The sequence below is a fragment of the Anoplopoma fimbria genome, chromosome 6, assembly GCF_027596085.1.
Source record: "Anoplopoma fimbria isolate UVic2021 breed Golden Eagle Sablefish chromosome 6, Afim_UVic_2022, whole genome shotgun sequence".
Taxonomy (NCBI): Eukaryota; Metazoa; Chordata; class Actinopteri; order Perciformes; family Anoplopomatidae; genus Anoplopoma; species Anoplopoma fimbria.
In genome coordinates, this window is record NC_072454.1 from 6,325,957 (window position 1) to 6,346,871 (window position 20,915).

The window sequence follows — 20,915 nt, forward strand, 5'->3', positions numbered from 1 at the left end:
GTCTTCAATATTAATCTACAATGTAGAGAAAAATAAAAATAAAGAAAAACCATTGAATGAGAAGGTGTGTCCAAACTTTTGACTGGTACTGTATATTGCTTATATTTCTCAATATCTCAATACAATGGGCAATAATTCAATATGGTTATTTACCAAGGGCAGAATAATATTGTGATAATCATATCATCATTCTTAAACTTAACTTGTCACATACGTAGATGAAATTAGACCTCTGCGTTTAACCCATCCTAAGCATTAGGAGAAGCGGGATGCTGTAAATCACCCGGGGAGGAGCGATGGGTTAAGTGTCTCGTTCAAGGACACTTCGACATCCAGACAGCGTGAGCTGCCGATCGAACCGTCAGCCTCGTGATTTAAAGACGACCGTCTCCACCCGCTGAGCCACAGCCGTCCTACAATTCCCCAGATTCTAGAAGTGAACAATTCCTAGGCAAGCTGTGATTAAGAACAATTTGCTGTTGAATCTTAACTCATTTTGGATATTTAATAGTTTTGAACACGGTGTTTATTTTATTCTAACCTGCGTCAATGAGCAAAACTCAAGTATCATATTATTGACAAAAGTCTCAAAACATTTAAAAAAAAGACACCCTGCCTTAAATGCAATATGAAAATACCATCCCTATCAACAGGGAGGAACATCGTAAATGACTTCAAATCACACTCGATCAAAACGTTTTTTTAAAGATAGAATAGTTAATCTTATTCGCAAACATTTCTTGTTATATTTGTTAAAATTCTCAGTGTCACTGTCAGTGTTGCTGACTTTACTAATAAAAGCAGGCAGAACAGGGCTGGGTTTTTAGTTTACAAATCAAACTAATGATGCTAGATTCTCAAGGTTATCAAGCAAATTATAAGTCTTACTTTAAGTAACTTTCTTTAACATGTGTGCATGCAAACTAAAATAGGGTAAAGGTTGGAAAAAGATGGTAGTAACAGTTAATAAAAAGTCCAGCTTGCCACACCCTTACACTCTGCATCTCTACATAGAGGAAACAAGAATACACATAGTAACAGATGCAGAGGGAGAAATGATCAGATTCCTCGAATCACTGAAACGAGTATAATGACGATCACGGAGTGGGCGTCACACACACACACACACACACACACACACACACACACACACACACACACACACACACACACACACACACACACACACACACACACACACACGCACACACACACCTGAACACACACACACACACACACGGAGGAGACGGACATTTTGTGGCCGGTGAAAGAGTTTGAGGTAAATGGAAGAGGAGGAGGAGCAGTGATGAAGGAGAGGAGGAGGTTTAATGGTGGCTCCACTGGGAGCAGACAACCTCCTTTCAGAGCACTATCTCTGTATCACAAACCCGACACTGAACAGAGCCAATCACACCATCAAGAGCCAACGAAGACCAGACCTAACCTATAGAAAACCAGTACGGACCAGCATGCACCACTTTTATCAATACAAACCAGTACACATCTATTTCAGACCAGTTTAAATGAGTAGAGGCCAGTTAAAGCCAAGCAGAACTGCTAAAAACCATAATACTCCATTTGTCACTGTATGGCCCTCTAATGGGTATATATATATATATATAACATTATTAGACCTGCATTACCCAGAATGCATCTCTTCACAAGCACTACAAGTGGTAAAATTGTTTAAAAACAAGAAAATAAAACAGGGATGAGATCAGAGAAGAAGAAAAAATGAAGAAAAAAAAAGAATAAGAAGAGATGGATCTACAGAGGAAGAGGAAGATGAAATGGGCTACATGAAAGGAAGTAAAGAGATGAAACACATTAGCGAGGGAATGCATGAGGAAAGATGAAGTGAAGGAATGTGAGGAGGAAGTAAAGGAACGAGGGATCAGACAGGAGGAGGAGGAGTGAAGCACTCGAGATAAACAGCGAAGGTCAAGAGGACTCTTCAGACGTCTTTCTGAGGAGGAGGACGAGTGTTTACTGCAGAGATCAGAGCCGATTACCAGAACACAAACATGACAGGACAGCTACAGGAGCCCAGGCAGGACATTCTGGTTCAAAACACAAGATCCACCATTTTAAAACAAGAGAAACGCAAACTTCTTAAAACCAGAAACGCAGACGAAGCTTCGAGGTAACTTTACACTACAAAGCTTGACGATTAATATTCACATCAAATGATCCATGTGTTCCGTGTTATTAAACGTACATTAACAGATTTATTCTGCTCTTTTAATCCCGATACAGATACCTGGTCTTTGGGTATCAACCCAAACTAAGTACCAGTCCGGTACCAGTGTTTAATTAATAAGCCGTTTGTCTGGGATACATTTTTTTAAAATCAGGCTTTACTTAAACATTGCTTTTCTAACGTTGTAAAACTAAATGTAACAGACAAATACATACAAAAAGGAAGAAATATACTTGATCGTTATGCATCATTAAAGTAATAAATGAAACACTGGCAACATTAGCCGAAGTTTCCCACAAGCAACGATGGAGCCGAGCTGGTAAATAACCCTAATCTAGACAGATCTCATCTCCTAATCAATTGAGTGGGTAATGTTGTTGGCCATACTCACTAAATGTGTGGCATTTCCTGTTTTGAGAAATACAACTAGGCGTAGATGTCAGGAAGGGACACGGCCCCTTAACATGTAAATGAGAATGTGGACTTTTATTATGAAAAAGAATATGACGACATTTCCACCATTAAGTGGTGCATAACAGGAAATTATAGGTTCAACCCTCAAACCCTGCTTATATGCCCTTTGTTTCCCCCAATATTGAAAAAGAAATACTACTTCCTTACCTTCTACTACTATGATACTAGTACACTACACGAGTATTAATAGTGCCTCTGCTCCATCTTCCTAGTGGTGAATGTTTTATGGAAGTTAATGAATGTTTCATGATGTTAGAGGAGGTGCTCTTGGTTTCAGGTCAGGTGTTCCACCTCTCTTATAGCTAAACATTTGTGTTCATGTAAAGGGGTGAAGGTTTGAGCTTTGTGTCAACGTGATTACATTTGCTTTGTCACAGTAGATTCAGGGTTAACTCACGGCCCAAAATGTCCACTCCTTAACTTTGTCTATAACGAACGTGACTTTTACTGCAGGAACTCTAAACACCCGACATAAATAACAACTTTAACTTGATCTTAAATTAAAGTATTTCCACAGAAAGAAGCCTTTAATGCGGTCGGTGGAGTTTAGTTAACATTCAGCCATGAAAGCAGCAAGAAAGCAGACAGAGGCCACTGCTGCTTTACAGAGCAGTAAAAACAGAGTGTGTGTGTGTGTGTGTGTGTGTGTGTGTGTGTGTGTGTGTGTGTGTGTGTGTGTGTGTGTGTGTGTGTGTGTGTGTGTGTGTGTGTGTGTGTGTGTGTGTTGGGTGGGGGTTCAGTCTGTGGAGGACTGGTTGTTCCCAGACTCTCTGATAGAAGCAGGGCGGATCACGGAGGAGGAGGAGGAGGAGGAGGAGGGTGGAGCTCCTGGGACAGCGGCAAGGAGGAGTGTGGGGGGGGAAAAGTAAAATTGAGGGAGGCGCGGAGGAGGAAGGCAAGAAAGAGGGGGTGAAAGAAAGACTTGTTGACTTCTTCCTTAAATCTTTGATCAGCCTCTAATTTCTTTTCTAACCTCCAGCCTTCCTCCTTTAATTTCCCCCTTTTTGCTCCACCCTCCCCCTCCCAGTCCTCTCTGCACTCACCCAGTCCTTTTCCATCTCATCAACACCACATCTTCTTCCAAATCAACCTTTTCTTTCCACTTCTTTTCCCTAGTTTCTTTTTCTTTGAGTCCTTGTTAATTCCCTCTCTTTCCTCATCCCTCCTCAGTCATCATTTTCGATGACGGCCAGGGTTAATCTCTCTCACACACACACACCCAGCAAAACCACATGACCAACAGGGTCCAGATGTGTTTTGCACGCCTCACATACACACACACCCTTCAGATGACCGTCTGATCATCCCTGCTTGTAAAACTCCAAGACCAAAACTTTTCTGCCTCGTCTCTTCTCTCTTATTTCTGCTCAGTCTGTCCTTTGCATTGTTTTCTGTTCCTTGCCTATGATTGGTGATCTACACCAATAACTCTCCCAACGACAATATCTCACAAAACCTAACCACTCTTTCATTTAGAGGGTAACATTTCTGTGCCGAAAAGTACAGTTATGGGACACTAAACCCGTTAGTGGCGACAAAAAATTCATTCAAGTGTCTAGAATCTCAATTTGTTCTTCAGAGAAGGAAACTAGAGCGAGTTCTTTACACCTACCAGCTGATGGCTTTCTCAAATGCTAATTGTAATATGATATACATGCTCTCCCATCTTTGGTATGAAGTGAAATCATTCACAGTCGATTCGTTGGCCAGCTGGATGGGTGTTGTTTCATATTCAGTCATACAACAATGGCAACGCCAAAACAATAATAGAGTGGCAACGATGAGTTTATAGACAGAAACTTAAACTGCACTTATGTTGATAATCAATAAATAGTTTCCTTGTATATAATGAATTCTTGTTTATTTCCTCATATATTACAGTAAATTGGATATATTTTGGTTTTACACTGATGGTAAACTATCAATTTGTACATGTGTCACCTTGAGTTGTGGAAAATTATAATGGCCATTTTTCACTATTTTCTGACATTTCAAAGACAAAACCAATCATGGATAAAATAATGAGCAGATGGATTGATGATCAGAATATTTAATTGTTGCTCTAACCAAAACAACATATTCATTAGAAGAGAAGTTGTTCTTTGAAACATTTTTTTCCCCCATTTATACTAAATTTCTCACTGCATCATAAGTTTCATGTCTTGAAAGAAAAACCTGTATGAGAACTAAGGTTGATGATGATTATGGACTATTAATGTTAAGCATCAAAAATTCAACACTAAACTATTACAATCATTTCACTGATCTTATTTCTTGTGGGATCTATAAGAAAACAATATCACTGAGCTTTACTGCCTCTTAGGCCTCCTGACAGCTAATCGTTAATATCGATACTTAACTGCCTCGCATTTGTTATTGATTCTTTCTAATGTACCAACCCCAGTAGAATATAAATAGCTACATTCTACTTGTTAATCAATTAAAACTGCTACTGTGTGATATATAAAAGAATATAAACTACTTATTGTAGTTTCACTAATAACAGCAGTAAAAGTAACATAAGTAGATCCACTAGTGAGGTATTAGCAGCATTTGTAAACACATGAGTTCATGATAATAATTCATTCATTCATTCATTTTTAGATTTGAACTTAAAGACCTGGAAAATTATCTTTAGCATGAAGAAAAATTTGTTCAGCACTTCATCTCCCAGCAGCTTCAGTCCTAAAATAATACCACACACACAACACACACAACACACAACACACACACACCAGATTGGAGAGTGGATGTGTCGTCATGGTGATCCATCCCATCATCTCTCTCTGGCCAGCTGCCAGTTGACACTTTCACTGGCTCTCTGCCTCTCTCTCTCTCTATCCGACCCAGAATCCTGTTGCAGTGCATTGTGGGATGTCAGATCTAATCTATTCCGCAGGATATATGTGTGTGTGTGTGTGTGTGTGTGTGTGTGTGTGTGTGTGTGTGTGTGTGTGTGTGTGTGTGTGTGTGTGTGTGTGTTCACAGTCACTGTAGTTCTTTTGTTCCAGTGTCTGTATCTTCCTGATCAGAGTGTTAAAGTGGGATCAAACACATTCCTCGACAGAGCAGGTTCAGGACCGCTGACCACTCACCTGTCTCACTGACTCACCTGTCTCACTGACTCACCTGTCTCACCTGTCTCACTGACTCACTGACTCACCTGTCTGTCTGAACAAACACGCAGTAAGCCCAAAAATACCCCGGGAAGTTAAGGGAAAGATGAAGCAAAGAGGATGCTGGGAAATGTAGCATCTATTTACAGAAATATAGCAGCTCTAATACATTAGCATTTGATGCAACAGCCATTGTCATATTTTGCATGTTAGCATGCTAACAATTATACTAAGTATGTGATGTTTGTTAGCATGTACTAGGCTAACGTTTAGCCTGGAATTCTGATGTATCCTGTGATGACCTCATTTGTTTTCTTTACCTTTGTCATTGCTGCTGTGGTTTTATACTGTACATATTATAAAGTGCACTAATTCAATTCCAAATTTGTATTAATCTTAATCTTCAACCGTGCAGAAACAACAGGTTTAAAACACGTGAAAAGACATGCAACAACAACAACAAAAGCTGCACAGCATTCAAATGTTGATTTAAATGTTTACACTATGAATGAAGCTTCCAACTATTTGGTACGACTAAGATTTGACAGTTAGAAAAAAATCACACCCAGCATTAAATATCTCAATATTGTCCTGCAGCTGGACGACATGGACATGAACTGTAAGCGTGATCTGAGCTGTGTGTTTGTGTACGGATCCTTATGAATGTGCATTAGGTCAAGGACACGGAACTCCTCCCCCTTCCACGTCTGATGGCAGTAGACTCATTTCCCATGATGCCAAATGTGTAAGCGAGTATTTGTGGGTAAGTAACACGCTGGTGTAAATCTCCTTTATATCCCTTTGCGTGCACATGCACACACACACACACACACACACACACACACACACACACACACACACACACACACACACACACACACACACACACACACACACACACACACACACACACACACACACACACACACACACACACACACACACACACACTCAGTGTGTCTGCAGCTGTTTATCTGAAGCCCCAGCTCAGAGACAGAAAATTATTACTCTCAAAATCTACTAACTTAATTATTTCATTATAAAGTACATTTAAAAAATATATTTTAAGATACAAATATGACTTATGAATCACAAATTCTCTTTCGCAAACATTGAAATTCCTCCCCCCAAAAAATGTCACATGATGATTAAAACAGTTAAAATCTCACATGTGCCACACACACACACACACACACACATGATGTCAGGGGGCGTGTTACACCTCTACCCTGGAGACGAGACGGGCGGAGGTCAGTGATGTAATCCTCTATCGTCATAGCAACACAGAAAAAGAAAAAAAAAGCAGCTGAAGTCAAGACCTGCTGTGAAATATGATCTGAATTTTTCCAGGAAACCTCCTGAACCCATCCCATAAATGATGACATCCATGTGGGAAAGAGACTTCAGGCCACAGACTCGCTGATACAGTAAGAAAGCAGATAAATCTCCTCTAAAAACCCACGACAGTGTTTATAGATTTGTTTCAGATTTGTGGCTGTACAAAAATTGTGAAAAGTGGCCATCACAGTATTTTATTTCTTCAAATGTCTCGTGTTGTTCAACCAACAGTTCAAAAAACACACAGTCTCTGTTTTCAATGATATTTAAGTGAAAATCAGCAGCAAATCCTCCCAATCAAGAAGCTAGAACTAGCAGAAGTTTGGCACTTTTACTTAAAAACGACTAAAGCAAGAGAAGGATTATCAAAAGCAGCTCTTAGACAAGACACTAAATTAGATTTTTTTGCGACTACTGTTTCAAAGTTCAAGAATGAACTTCCCAATTATCAATACTACTGCATTGCCTGTTAGATGGCCGATTGCTTGTTTGTAACAGTGTATCCAGCATCAAGCAAAAAAAATGAACTGCACTCAATGAGCCCCGGAGCGTTGAAGCCCCGCCCCCCGCTGATGCACACAAACCAATTGGTTGTTCGTGCAAAGCTCATTAACATTGAACATGTCAAGTTTCCAAATTGCACGACCTTTGGTCCACAGCAATATAGCTGCCAAGTGTGAATCAGACCGGATGAACGGTTCTCGATTAATGCTTTCTAGTTAGATAGTAAACCTCAGTGAGTCACGTTGGGTTTGCAGCCACTTGCATAGTCAAATCTGCTGTTCAAAAGGGATGGGGGGGCTAGTTTTCAGTCATATTCTGATGTCTGTCGTTCACACTGATGACAGGTGGAGGAGTGAAGGAGGAGTTCTGTTGAGCAGTGTGACTGTGAACGCAGCCTCAGATCACCAGAGAACAGACAGTGTGCAGGTCTGGATTCAGCATCCCAGTTACAGCTAATCACTCATTTCCTCCCAGTGTCTGCCTGTCGACCCCGCCCTCGCTTTCACAGCAACGCCTTCAGAGTGTGCAGGATATATAGATATATCCTTGGATTTGAACCAGCAAACCTCAACACAACTCTGCTTCTGCCATTTCAGGATGCCAAACCACACATCACACACACTACAGATGGTGGCGTGTCGTCTGACCACATCTGGAAAGCTGGAACATTTCATTTATCAGGAATGTGAGCGTAGTGTGTGTGTGTGTGTGTGTGTGTGTGTGTGTGTGTGTGTGTGTGTGTGTGTGTGTGTGTGTGTGTGTGTGTGTGTGTGTGTGTCAAAGAGAAACGCCTTTGGCCACATGAAAATGAAATGGAGTTCTGCAGAAGGTCAATGCAGAGTGCATCACTGTGTGCGTGTGTTTCCCATCTGACAATTCAAAGTAAATACATGTGGACAATACGTCACATTAGTATGGCGGTCCAACAAACACACACACACACGCGTGTCTCAGTGTGTTAAGTGAAGGGACGTGACTGTTGGATTATAACCACTGTGTGTGTGTGTGTGTGTGTGTGTGTGTGCGTGTGTGTGTGTGTGTGCGTGCGTAAGAAACACTGCAGTTCAAAAGTTTAGAATCTTCTGCTTCAAAAGCCTGATTCGTTACGGTCAGATGAGAATATTACTTTATTTTTCAGAACAAGCTTTTTAGGTTTTAGAAAGTCCCCTTTATAAAAAAATATATTTTTATTTTGTATGAAGGATTTGTTTTGTACATGGAGAACAAAACGGCGTACAACAGTTCAACCAGACTGACAATAGAAAGAGCAGAAAGAGATAAAGATTCTTCAGAGCAACAGTTTAGAATAAATAACCAGTCATTGGTTAAAGAAACTGGAAGATAAGCATCAAAATGTGTGCAGATTTAAAAAACAGGTGTGTTGTTTTAGCAAAGCTCTTCTTCAAACTTCACAATAGAAATAGATGGTTAGTCTGGGGTTAAGATACTATGGACTGACAAATCACAGTTTAAACCTCTAATATAACCTGTGAGTAGACTGCAGGGGGTACTCAATATTTAGAGCCCAAATGAACTGTTACTGTTCAATAATGATGGATGTTCAGTTGTGCTTTTCTGGACTGGAAAACAAAATCAAAAGGGGGAAATGATCACTAATTGTTTGATAATTAATAATTCACAATCCAAAATCCATAAATTATTGATTTACCATCATGTTGATTATCATGTAAAACTAATGGAAACCGCAAATCCTCACAAGAGACAGGCTGGAGCTTTGGGGAAAGTTAGATGTTTTTAACTGCAAAATAAAAAATAATAATGAGTAAGTTGATTAATTAACTGGCCGTTTAGTTTTAAATTTGAATATATTTGGGTTTGGACCTCCTGATCGGATGAAACAAAACATTTGAAGAGTACGGTGAGAAATTGTGATGGACAGTCAAAACAATTATTCAAGAAAACAATCGTAAAACTATGATGACATAACAAGACGTCAAAGTGGAAACACCTTTATGGACATCTTTCAATACTATTGCTCTTCTGACAATTCCTCCATGAATAATGCAGCTACGATCAATACTTTCTCTGGATCGTTTCAGATCTCTTCCTGGGAGGTTTTGCTGCCTCATCCGACGTCTGTAAAACTAAGTAGGCAGCAGCTCAAACTGCAGAGTGTTCTGATTGGACCGGACATTTGGAGAGTGTTAGTAAGTCAGAGAGGAATCAGACTCAAACAAGATGCTGGGCTGATAGAAAACACTCCTCTGAGCTTTCAAGGAAATATGTAAATGGAAAAATTATTTCCTGCTGCAAAGTAACGCAGAGTTCATAAACACTCTGTTCACATTTTCTATTCATGAGATATTGCGGGTGTGTAACTGCAGCTAATCTTTTTTTTTTTTATTATTTGGATGGAAATGTACATGAACATTTATGAGCTAAGCAGCTTTCATGATCAGTTTCTGGAACCTTTTAAAGAAATGTTTGATCCCAGCGAGGGCACAAAGTGTTTCTTGCTCTCGTCGATCCCTCAACATGTGAGATTTTAGGGTCGTGATGCGAGTTTTAGTTGCAGCATCTGAGCAGCTTTCAACACTTGAGGGAGGATTTATGAAGCTCAATGTGTGAAAAGAAGAAACCGTTTGGTGTGTGTTTGACCCCTGCTGAGGTTAAACCTCCTCACCCCGAAGTAACCGAGCTATTTAAACAAGACGCACGGGTGAAAGGAAGCAGAATCACAAATAGACAGTTCAAACATGCCAAGCTTCACTGATATCTAGGTGTGCGAGTGTGTGTGTGCGAGTGTGTGTGTGCAGCTTTGTCTCTTCCCACACATTCCCATACTACAAAACTGCACTTTGAATTATGTTTGAGGGAAATGTATTTTGTCGTGGATTACATTTGTTTCTGGCGAATCATACAAATAAGTTTTAAAAGAGTCCGCGTAGGAGGTCGGGAGGTGGATGGGCCTTAAAAAACAGAAACTCAAGGCTTTCACCCAGGAGACTGCTGTCCCATTACAACCAAGTAGCTTAATTCGTTTTTTTGTTTTGTTTCAAGATGCGACGGTTTACCGGGACTCAATACATTTCCCTCAAAACGTCACTAGTTGTGTGTGTTTTGGTATTTAACGTCAAATGTTTCAGACAGAAGAGCAGTCATGCAGACAATGATGATTAAAAAAGTAGAGTAGTTTAAACTATTAATATAATAAAAATATCATTTCAACCTTACCATACATTCCACAAGAACATTTAAATCAATGCTTCATGTTAAAATAAAGTGTAAAAGAATAAAAAGCTTAGTTGCTGTGAGGTGACTTTTCACTGAGCTGACGGTTAGAACACTTAGAAACTATTTCTAGATGAAATGATGAAATGGGACCCCTCAACCCGCTAAAACTCATTTCTAGCGTAGAAACATTTGGTTTGGATGGTTCGGATCCCCCCCAAAAAATGGAGGTAGCACATGGGAAGAGGAGGAGACCAAGTGTCATTTGGTCCAACGTCTTTATACAGAGTCAGATGGAGAAAACTCTCACAAACTCAAACAATTTTCAATAATATTCCGAGTAGATGAAAACTAACTGGTTCAAATGAAGACAATGTTACAAAAATGAAGAACCTTGGTTTGAACTTTCAGGTGTGAAAAGGCCCTAAATCTTTTCAAATTGTCCTCCATTTTGGTATTAAAGTGATGCTTTACTCTAAAAACTTCACACAAACACATAACTTAAACCGAGTTGATTCACACTAAAACATGGACAAGAAGTCCTAAAGACACTCAATGAAGGGAAGTTTGAACTCTGAAAATGAATCTGTTAATGAAGGCTAACGATGCGGTCAAGAGCTCCAGAATAATCCAGTAAGTGAACCGTCAAGCCGATTTGTATTTGATAAAACCTGCAGTGTTTTGTTGGACATTTTCCAGAACATTCCTCCCTCCCTCTCTCCTCCCTCTCTCCTCTTTCTCTCCTCCCTGGGAATGTTCCTCAGCTGGTAAGTTTAACTCCTGTCCTCCTTTCTCTCCCACTCTGCTCTCTTTTTAAAATCGCTTCACCTCTAAACTCTCTCTCATTCTTCATCTCTCCATCACGACTACATTTGTTGCCCCTCCTCCCAAATAAACCTCCCATCTCCTCTTCGTCACTATTGTTCATTTTTGCACCTGATTTCTGAGTTCTCCTTGTATCTCTCCTCCCACTAACCCCTTCCCTCCTCCCTATGGACCACTTCCTCACTGGATTTCCTCCTCTTCTATCACACACACGTCATCCAACTCTCTCCGTCGCCTCCCTCCTCATCCTCAGGACCCCATGATGAAGTTTTCTCCTCCTCCTTTCAGCCAAACTCTTTCAGCTTATAGTTTAAGCCTCAAATCCATGAAGGAGGGATGGAGATGAAGGCGGAGGTATAAATCAAGCAGTCTGCTGTCACAGTTAAATCCTTCAAACATTTTCAGCAACATTATTTTAGAATTTTATTTATTTTTTTAAATAATGCATTGATTTATTCTGGTTGGAGTCAGATCCCCGAAAGGTGTTTCAAAATGTCAGTTAAGTACATTTAAACAGGAAAAGAAGATGAAAAGGGTGAGGAAATAGAGAGGATGGAAGGATGAAAGAAGACTGAGGAGATGAGGAAAGGATGGAGGTAGGAGAAACAGGAGTTGGGGAGATTAAAAGCCAGCAGTAAAATATTAAAGTAAAAAGCAGCAGTAGGGTGTAAAGTAAGTTGAGGAGGAGGAGGAAGGACGGCGGGATGAAGGTAAGGAGACATAAAGGTGAGAGAAGGAAGAAGGGAGAGTCTGCAGTGGGAGAGGAGGAGCAGAAGGAGGGCGACAGAAACCCTGACGACTGGCCTCGTTTCTGAAAATACAACTCACAGCCCTCCGTCTTAAAGGGAAAACACACCAAATCTTTATCTTCATACACGTTTGTAAGTGTAGTCTTCATCGCTGACCAGCTGTCAGTTCAACCCGGTTTTCAGTTAATGGCAATTAAATCAGGAAGCCTGGAGAGTAATCAATAACAAACACTGATCTTTTGCTTTTTGTTGGTGTTTAAATAACTATACTAATCATGATTACAAACTTTTCTCAGTTTATGTCTTTTACAGGTTTTCTTTAACTACAAACCATTTAAGAGGTCTTAAGGTGAATCTGTGGAGTCACAAGATGATTTAAGGATACATAAAATAAAAAACCCTTTGGTTTGTGGACTATGGTTTTGATGGCCGTCGCCATCTTGATTTTTGGTAGACCACATCTTGGCTTTGTGCTACGTGATATGAGAGGGTGGAACTAAGTACAACGGAAACACTGAACAAGTCTCTTAGCCAACCAAAAGGTGATAATCAACTTTCATGAACAGAAGAGATTTAAAGTTTGAAGGCACTTCAATATTGGCTTCACTTTTCAGAAACTGAGGTTGCCGCCTTGTGAAAACCTAAAAAAAGTATTCTTCACAAAAGCGACTTAAAGTTTTCTGACCAATGAGACTCATTCTGAAAACTTTCAAAAAGAAAAAGAATTCAGAATCTCAAAAACAGCCAAATCGTATTCACAATTGAGTGTCTAAACTCTGATATTGCATTCATTATTACCAATTCATTTATTTGTCAAAAAGAATAAACAATTTAAGTTTAGCGTCTCAATAATACGAGTAACAGTTCCTTTCTTAAGTTTTATTTGATATTTCTCAACTGAAACAGCTTTGGGTTTTGGACTGTTGGTCGGACAAAACAAGACATCAGAGCTCCAAAACATGTATTTCCCAGGACTAATATCCACTGGAGTCAAAAACATAGAATAGCTGAAGCTCCACTAAAAATATCTGTCTTTGATCGTGTCCTTGGTTACACCATGACTGGACAAAACGTGCGCGGTGGTTCTCTTCAGTCCGTTTTGAGGACACTGCCTCCGTCTGTACACAGAGGTGGATCAAAGACATGTTCTGTCTTTATGGCGTTTCTGATCAAATGACTGCAGCTCCCGACAATGAGAGCGGACCACCGCCCGTCCCTCTCAGCAAGCAAGCAGACGCCTGAGACACACACTCTGTCAACAGTGTTCTGCACCCATTAATACAGCCGCACACTAGCAGAAGTGTTTTTTAAACAAGAGAGGTGGAGCGAGCTCCAAAAGAGAAAGAAAAGCAAAGAGGGACAAAAAGAGAATCGCCAAGACGAACAGAAAGGAAGAAGAGAAACCGTCTGAACCCATCAGGCACGAGTAAAACTTTCAGAAACAAAAAGTAATCAATCGTATAATCCACTTAATTTCAACAACAATAACAAACAGGAATGGGTATAGTTTAATACTAGTGCAAAGACACTTTACTATAAGAAATATTTTTTTTTAAAAATCAACAAAATCATTTTTTCTTTTAACAAACAAAGCCCAAATTTATCAGAAGTTAAAAATCTCAACACAAGCAGCTGTACGAGGACATCGTTTAAAACTACAGAAATTATGAATGAAATCAGGAACTATCAGATCAATGAATAAATCAACAGGTGTAAGATAAGATAAGATAAGATAAGATAAGATAATCCTTTATTAGTCCCGCAGTGGGGACATTTGCAGGATTACAGCAGCATAGAGTATAGTGCACACAAGAGACATAGTAAAAGAAAAACAAGATAAAAATAAAGTTTATCAAAATGTTAGTTTTGTCTAGCAGCAGTTCACGTCTTTCATATGAACCTAACACTTAAGTTGTTTGCTTAGTTTTTAGAAACATTTGTTTTCTATATGCATGTACTGATGTATGACAGTATCTCCTATGAGAAGTTAGTTATGTAATCAGTAGAGACCTGAAGGCCTCCTCTCATCCAGAGAGCTGACTAAATGTGACATGAGCAGTTCGCTTTAATATCAGCCTGATATTAAGAGGCTGAACGCTCGGGACTCTGCCGCCTGCTATTTGAGGCGCTGCAGCAGAGCGATGATGATGTGCAGCTCAGATCTCCCTCTGCATCATACCGGATGGGCCGAACATAACCTGCTTCCTCATCACCACCGTCGAGGATTCAGTGATTGTACGAAGAACAAAAAGAAAAAGTCTGACTGAGAGCCAAAATGCAGCCAGAAGCACCGCTCACGTCTCCTGCAGGAGAATCAATTCACTTAAAACGTCCCTGCTGAGCGTTTATGAGCAAAACATCTCCATCAAACCCGCTGATGGAAACAAACAAACTCACTGACTGGGTATGATTTGATTCATTTAATTCAATTTCATTTGACAGATGAAGGCAAAAAAAATAAATTAAAAAAAATACCAGCTTCAAATGGAACACTTAAAAAATCTGAGGAAACAGGTCCAGAAAATGTTTGCTGCGTATAGCATTTAGTGCGGCTCTAAATCAAAACCACGTTTACCATAAACCCCACTGCACCCTGTTCTCTTTCACATCCATTTTTTGGCTTTGCTCCATTTCATTCTACGGGCCTGTAAACACAAACAGCAGGACTGCGCTATGCGAACGTCACATGGAAAAATAAGCAATTTTTAGAAAAGTAAAAGATGGTTCCCCTTTTTTTCCCCCCATGAATTCATCCAGCACAGGAGAATACGGAAAATTGCTTAAAGTTTGGATCCAAGTTATGAATTCAGTCACGTTGGAAGATTAAAAATAAAACATTTCAGTGAAGCAAACTGTTTAATCTGCTTCAGTACGAGTGTAAAAGTTAAAAAGGTGTTGGGGAGTTTTACTGCTTAATGTTTTTAAGTGCACTATAAAGCTTTTAGCGTCTCAGGAAGGAGCTGTGTGAATCTGATGAATGTCCTCCTGTGAGGTCACTTGAGTCAGCATCAGTCGGGTCTTAAGACTACAAGTTTGAAAAGTGGAAGACTCTGGAGGTGTGGAGTTACAGAGAAGAGAGCCAACCAGCTGCTCATCTCTGCTGCAGGCTATGGGCTCCAGGCTACGTTAGCAGCTACTAGCATAGCACGCCTTAATCTCAGAGCCAAATGTCTAGAGTGGAGTTGCATTATGGGAAATGTAGGCAACCGGTTTTGACAAGAGTGTGGAATGAAAAAAAAGACAATCTGCTATATCGAATGTGATTGTGAGTGATGAAGAATGGCGCAACTTTATTTTGAAATATATATTTTTTTAAACGGCAGAAGAAGCTTAAAACTACAATTTCCAAGTAACTTTTTTGATCTTATTCTTTTAACTGCAAAGAGAAGAATAGAAAACAAATATTTGGGGCTGAAACATTGACCTCCACCATTGTCCTTCTGCTCCAAATCCCAGATGACCTTTGACCTCAATGTGGGGGGCAGGGCTTCCAATCTAACAATTACACTGAAAAAACAAATGAAACTTAACATTTTTACCATCCAAATAATCCTTCTAAAACACTGATTTACATTCAAAAAGGGATTCAACTTTATTAGTCTATTCTAGTTTTACTGCGGTCGGTTGTGAAAGCAGCAGCAGACGAGGAACATGAGAACAACTTGACACCCTACTGTGACATTTTAAAGGCTCCAGTCAACAAGTTGCCAAATGTTTCCCAGTTGCTGCATCAAAGCAATAAGAGGAGAAGGGTGGGGGAGGAGGCCGAGAGAACATAGAGGGGAGGAAACGATGATAAGGGGAAATCTGAGGTTAGAAAGAGGAGATAAGTAGAGGAGAAAGGAGAGAGGAGTCTGGAGGAGGAGGAGGTTAGGAAGCAACAGTATGGAGGAAAGGAAGGGTGGAGGAAAGAAAAAAGGAAAAGACAGGCGGAGGCAGAAAATGAGGAGTAAACAGGGTGGAAAGAGAAAAAAAAATTGGCGACAAATGAGAGAAGGAAAGATTAGGAGAAAAGGGAGAGGAGAGGAAAATGGAGAAGGGGAGGGAGGAGAGAGAGCAGCAGTCCAGCCTGTATCTGATTACATAATTGCTCTACAGGATTTAAAACAGGGTCTGCGCAAAAATGAAATAAAAACGCCTCATAGCAGCAGAGTTCACACTGAACAACTAGAAAACACATTTAAAATCTGCCCAATCACTGCAGGGACATTAAAACAACTCATACTGGAGCTAAACAGATTCAAAAACCACCAAAAGATCTGCATCATCTTGTTATTTACAACTATGAAGAGTCCTACATCATGCTGGCATCATTTCAAAATGACAAAACTACAGAGATATGTCACAGGAGATGAATAAATGTGAGTGTTTTATGGCACAAATGCACTTTGAGAGCACGGGAGAGATGGAATAAATAGCACATAAAGTACAGAGAAGGTCACTGCAGAGACTCAGAGTCCCTGCATGGAACATCAGAGGAGAACCAGGAGAATATTCTGGTGTTTGGTGCTCTGAGGGAGGTCAGCAGAGGAGACCACGCCTGCACCACCATCTGAAACACCAACAACACCACCACCACCATCACAATCTCCATCTCCATCAGGGAGATAAGACATAAATCCTCCATCAGTTACATAGAAACAACAACAACAACCAGCAGCACGCAGCAGCTCTGGCGCACTAAAGCCAACACACACACACACACACACACACACACACACACACACACACACACACACACACACACACACACACACACACACACACACACACACACACACACACACACAAGTTCAACAACACGATGGGGAGAGAGGGTCGCATCCCGCCGCTGCTGCACCGCATCGACGGGTTTTGCGGGTTTAATTGGAGGTTTGAACAATTAAACCTGAGACACAAAACATCTGTGCGCAAATACGCAAATACGCACATCCACATCCACATCCACGGCACAGGCGTCGTGGAGGATGTGAGGATGCGTCTCCGACACAATGAAACAAATCCGTGCAGAGGAGGAGGAGGAGGAGGAGGAGGAGAGGGGGTTTATAAAAACACGCTGCGGGGTGAAAGCAGCACACACCTCCCCGGGTGCTCACTCACCTGTAGCCGGGAGCAGCGCAGTGGAGTCCCGGTCGGAGTGGAGGACGGACGCCGGACGGACTGCTGAGAGCTCGGAGCAACAAAAAAACACAACGCAGGAGAAGAGAGCCCTCAAATCCACCAATCCACCAATCCTCCTCCTCCTCCTCCTCCTCCTCTTCCTCACCCCGCCCCTCCAGAGCCGCTCTGACTCGGCACGGCCCGGACCGCAGCGCCGGTGCGCTCGGTTCAGACACCCAGACAGCACCGACGGGCGGTGCACAATGAACCAGTTATCAGTTTAATCTCTATTTATGATTTGACTCTATGTAATGCATAGGATAGGATAGGATAGTATAATAATATAAAATACTTTCATTATTTTCTTTAATGTTTTCAATTCAGTCTTTTGTTTTAAAGCACTTTGGAGTTTGACACTTTGACAATAACTATCTTTATTTTGTTGTATAGTATGTGTATTTATTGTCTGTGTAGTTGTATAGTATGTGTATTTATTGTCTGTGTAGTTGTATAGTATGTGTATTTATTGTCTGTGTCTGTGTAGTTGTATATGTGTATTTATGTGTAGTTGTATTATTGTCTGTGTAGTTGTATAGTATGTGTATTTATTGTCTGTGTAGTTGTATAGTATGTGTATTTATTGTCTGTGTAGTTGTATAGTATGTGTATTTATTGTCTGTGTAGTTGTATAGTATGTGTATTTATTGTCTGTGTAGTTGTATAGTATGTGTATTTATTGTCTGTGTCTGTGTAGTTGTATAGTATGTGTATTTATTGTCTGTGTCTGTGTAGTTGTATAGTATGTGTATTTATTGTCTGTGTAGTTGTATAGTATGTGTATTTATTGTCTGTGTAGTTGTATAGTATGTGTATTTATTGTCTGTGTAGTTGTATAGTATGTGTATTTATTGTCTGTGTAGTTGTATAGTATGTGTATTTATTGTCTGTGTAGTTGTATAGTATGTGTATTTATTGTCTGTGTAGTTGTATAGTATGTGTATTTATTGTCTGTGTAGTTGTATAGTATGTGTATTTATTGTCTGTGTCTGTGTAGTTGAGCTGCTGCAACACTTGAATTCCCCCCATGGGGATCAATAAAGGAATATAATAATAAGTAAACAAATTAAGTTTATTAATAGTATTATTGATAACACAGTCATTTATGGCTAAAAGTACAGATTAGTCCATCCTTAAATTCGCAATGTTTATCAATGAAATATTAGTCAAAATCAGAGAAACTTTATTGACCATCACATAATAAACATGTGGAATAAATAAGAGGGATATTGCATTTTATATACTTAGATACTTCTTTAAACACCATGCACATATGAGCTATTTGCATTTAATTGCGTGCAATTCTTTGTTCACTTGTAAAAGCAATTTCAGGTCAATTAATGTGAAATATGTTTTTATAATTTAACCTTAACTGGAATGTTTGTTTAAACTTTTAACAGGGGAGATGTACAGGCTAGCAGATGTCCTTAATCTTTATGTATTACTGATATTAGTTATTTACATATACTCTGCACGTTACTGCTTTTTGCTGGTTAACTGCATTTTGTTGTATCAGTAGCTGCACTCTTTGCTGTGTGCAATGATTCTCCAGTTGAATAAAATATATATTTTTAATAAGAACAAGTTGGATACCAGTGGGGAAGTTTATTACAGATGAGGTACATACATACAAAATAAAACTTAACTTGCTCGAATCTCCTTGCTCTTTCACTGAATGAATTGAAGTGACAATGCATTTTAAGGATACCATTGGTTCTACTGGGTTGTCTCCACCCCTCTGGGCTGCAGAGGGATATATATGAAGCGCTTCCAGTGAGAGGCGGAGATTCAGCCAGCAGGGAGGAGGAGGAGGAGGAGGAGGAGGAGGAGGGAGAGTCTGCAGAGAGTGAATGATGCCAAACAGACTCTGAAAAGTTAGGGATGAGTGAGACAGAACAGAATAAATACATAAAAAGAAAATATCATAATAATTTGTAAAAACAAATGTATTGACATCTCACAACTGTGGTTTTAGTGAGTTTTAGTTTCCAATGACACAATGCTCTCCCTGCTCTTATCCCCACATTTCATCCAGCAGACAGCTGAGACCCTGCGGCTCTCTGTCCAGCACTCATCTCTACAAACCTCCCACACTGATGAATCATCAGACATGAGCCCCACTTGTCCACTTCACTCTCACATTGTTTTAGTTGCCTTATAGTTTGTCCACAGGAAAAAGGAAGGAGACTGTTTCTGCAGAAATAACCTGGACTTATTTAAACACTGATTTGTTGATATGCTGGTCTAAAGATATCTAGGTTTCAAGATTAAATCTGTGCTAAATTTTGCTGAGAGGTCAAATGTTTTTGCTTATTGTCTGTCTTGAGATGGCCGCTGTGTTATATTAAAAGGCCATAGTCTTTAATTCTGGTCATGACTCAACCAAGAGACAGACTACGTGTTGGACTTCCTGCAATCAGAGCTAGAATCATGACTTGCGAGATGTACAGAGGTGATGTATATATCCAGTAAGTACCCATGTGGAAGTTTATCAGAGCTCACTGGGACACACTAATGAGGACATCTGTCACTTCTGCAAATGCAAATACAAATAAATGGTTTAATCCTACTAAGATGTTGTATTGTTTGAATCAATTTCCACACAATTAGCATAATGCCAAAACAGAGAGGATAAGGAGGAGTTTCTTCCCTCAGGCCATCTGGGTCCTATTGTATTGTATTTATTTATTTTGTATCTTCTTGTATCTGTTTGTTGGATTCATTTTCTTATTTTAACACATTTTCAACGTAAAAGTGTTGAGCAGCAAAGTCAGGTCATGTTTTGGGATGCATCAGAAGCAAACTCCCACCCACTCCAACTGCAACTAAGATAGATACATGAGGAAGAAAATAATAAATTAAGAATTATTAAGAATAAATGAAATGAGAATGTGTAGGTGGTGCAGCTTCCTTACATCTCTGCACGTGTCATAGATAAAGGAGTGGCAAAAGCCAGAATAGATATGTTTGGTTGCATTCAGATGTTCATTCTTCATTTGCACAGTTAAGAGTCTAAGATATGATTAAAATAGATCCATCCAGCCTTTTTTTTTAAGCTGGGGCAAAGCCAGTACATATGTATCAATGATGCACTGGCACATTTACAATTACTGCAACGATTAATTTTCACTTACACATTTATACATTTTTTGATTTGCTATGGAGCTATAGGTAACTAAGAATGTCATCATATGTTGTTTTGTGAATTATTGTATATGTGACCAAAAAAACTTGATTTAATAATTTAAAAAGGCACTTTCAGGAGCTCAGGGGAGTAATACAATTATAAAACCATTAAATCAATTTATCTGGAAACGAGTAGGTCCACTCTCAATAAAAAACCTTTTATATAAAACTGAC

General features: G+C 39.7%; 1 protein-coding gene across 1 annotated transcript in view; it reads right to left on the reverse strand.

Annotated features, from left to right (window-relative positions):
* The window catches only part of LOC129092668 (spectrin beta chain, non-erythrocytic 1-like), a 118,857-nt gene extending 101,240 nt beyond the window's left edge, over positions 1–17,617 (reverse strand). The window contains exon 1 of the mRNA XM_054600684.1: positions 17,499–17,617. The gene's annotated coding sequence lies outside the window, so the exon portion shown is untranslated. The remainder of the gene's footprint in view (positions 1–17,498) is intronic.
* Positions 17,618–20,915: the final 3,298 nt, after the last annotated feature.